Below are 2,932 nucleotides of genomic sequence, written 5' to 3'. Positions count from 1 at the left end.
AACAGACTTTCAAGGGGGGAAAAAAAGAGGAACGAACTGGAGAGGAGGGTAGAGAAAATAGTGCAACAATGAATGAATGGAAACTCAAAATCTCTGTAAATGTTCATTAAAATTAATAAAATTTAATAAAATAAAGGAAACAAAATCAAAAAAGTAGAAAATATCATTAGAAGAGTGTTTGAAAGGGACTTTGAGGTGCTTGTGAAAGCAGAAAATATTATTATTCCTGAAAAGAAATGTGATTTTAAGGATTCAATTTAGATAGTCCCTGATATGACATACAAGGAAAATTAGAATACTTTTTTCACATTTATGTAAAGATTTATTATTCACTAAGTGGTTTGCTCGGTTCCACGGTCAACACTCTTGGCACCAGTAGCCAGGAAATAAAAAAACGCATTGCGATGGGAAAGTTTGTGGTTAGGGACCTCTCCAAAATACTCAAGAGCAACAGTGTCTCTCTGGAGACTAAGGTGAGCCTGATACAGGCCATGGTTTTTGCAATCACTTATTATGCATCAGAGAGTTGGACAATGACTAGGGAGGATAGAAGGAGAATCGACGCCTTTGAGCTGTGGTGCTGGAGAAGAGTCTTGAATGTACCATGGACTGCCAAGAAAACAAACAGATTCATCCTAGAGAGGATTACACGAGACTGCTCCTTGGAGGCAAGGCTTCTGGTCCTTCGTCTGACATACTTTGGACTTGTTGTAAGGAGAGACAGGTCTTTAGAGAGGGACATCATGCTGGGTAGAGTAGAGGGACAGCGCAGGAGGGGAAGACCCTCTATGAGGTGGATTGATTCAGTGACTGGGGTACTTGGAATGGGTGTGTCAGAGGCAATGAGATTGGCACAGGATAGAGCAGGGTTTAGCGCTGTTGTACATAGGGTCGCTATGAGTCGCAAACGATTCAACGGCACATAACAACAACAACAACAACATTATTTCTTCCTCATTATTTAATGGATATTCTTTGATGAAAAACTTGGAAAACCTAAGAATAAGATCCTAACTGTACCTCCAAGATAGAATAACTATTTCCATTGTGGAATTATTTCTTTTTAGTGGATTTATGTAAATTAAAAGCAAAATATTTTTCAAATATAGACCTCATTTGAAAATATCTTGTGTTTAAGATAAATTATTTATACAGCAAAATGCAATAAATATTGCTGAAGAGTGTGTCTTTGAAACATGTCCTAAAGGGAAAATAAATATTTTTCAAATGTTGTATAGCATTTCTGTCAAGGCAGAACCAACACAGAGATGATCCTCTAGCAGGTTTGCAGAGGCTGTAAGTTTCATGGGAGGAGATTTATTATACTTATATCATGGGAGGAGATTTATTATACTTATATCTATCTATCTATAGTTGTCACTGTTATTCACTAAGATATATTTCTTTTTTCTAATTAATTTCATATACAGCATTTGGAATTAAACACTGCCTTAACACTAGTATAGTTGATAATGACTTTTCCCCCTTAAGTTTATATTATTAGGGAAAGGACACAAAGCATTTTCTGAATCCATTCCAAGCACCATGAAACAATACTCCAAAGGCATTCTGCATATTCCTACTGATTTATAGACCATGAAAATGATGACAAAAAGAAAGAGATTCTGTAGAGATTTGAATACATTTATTGTGGATTTCTTGAAAGTCATTTGATAACTTGACAATCAAGTTAGGGCTTTGGGGCCTGTTAGTGGCAAAGCTGTGAAAAAAAAAGTCACTTTCTTTTAAGCTACTGGGAACTTTCATTCAATTGGACTATTAGCGCGTTAACTCATCTATCTCTACCACAAATTTTCAGACTACTAAGCCAGAAAACAGATAGTGTTGATGCAGAAAAAACAAAAATAATAAATTCTGGTGAATTTTTTTTATGTTTTTCAGTGACTTTTGGCAGAGGGGAGGTTGTGGGTTGTGCATAGAATAAGAGAAATTCTAAGAAATGCCAAACCAAAAAATGATTTTAAAAATAAAACCTGAGTTTTACAGTGAAATAATGTTGAATATTAAGTAATTGCATTTTTAAAGTGGGAACAACAAATGTTCCATGTGAAGTGGTTATAAAAATAATATACAAACTAATAGACTTAACATTTATGGACTTATCATGTAGATTGTGAAAAATGCTTTATATGTATTTCCTCATTCTTGACAAATCCTCCTCTGAAGATTATAGAACATGGCATAAAGGATTTAAATACCTTGAAGAGCAGATCTAGTTAGAAGTAGCTAGGATTTGATCCCAGAGAATTGTATTCTAGAACTTATTCTCAGACTTAATGTTGTTGTTTTTGTTGTTATGTGCCGTCAAGTCATTTCTGACTCATAGCGACCCTATGCACAACAGCCCTAAACCCTGCTCTATCCTGCGCCAACCGCACGGCCTCTGACACAACTATCCCGATTAACCCAGTCACCGAATCAATCCATCTCATAGAGGGTCTTCCCCTCCTGCGCTGTCCCTCCACCCTCCCAAGCATGATGCCCCTCTCCAAGGACCGGTCCCTCCTGGCAACACCTCCAAAGTATGTCAGACGAAGCCCCAGAATCCTTGCCTCCAAGGAGTAGCTTGGTTTAAGATACCTTTATTAAAGTAAATTACCCACAGGTTAGTGCTGAGAAATAATTTGAGCATTGTCATCATGCACAATTATAATTTAGAAATGTTTTTCATAACTTTATACGCTTTACATTGTAATTAACTTTCTCCTCCCCTCCTTTCATAATTTTAAATTTTACCCGACCAATGGCAATTGCTGCTACTTCTAAAATCAATGCTGACTCATGAAATATTTCACTCACTCACCATTAAATTTATACCGGGTTAACTAGTACTATGGAGTAGAAAAGATTATATTAATATACAATTGAAAAGAGAGTACAAAATAAAAATAAATAAAATAATATCTTTAAG

This window comes from Elephantulus edwardii, unplaced genomic scaffold (assembly GCF_000299155.1).
Source record: "Elephantulus edwardii isolate Elephantulus edwardi_28Jun2011 unplaced genomic scaffold, EleEdw1.0 scaffold00013, whole genome shotgun sequence".
In the NCBI taxonomy this organism is placed as follows: Eukaryota; Metazoa; Chordata; class Mammalia; order Macroscelidea; family Macroscelididae; genus Elephantulus; species Elephantulus edwardii.
This window is presented reverse-complemented; position numbering follows the sequence as displayed.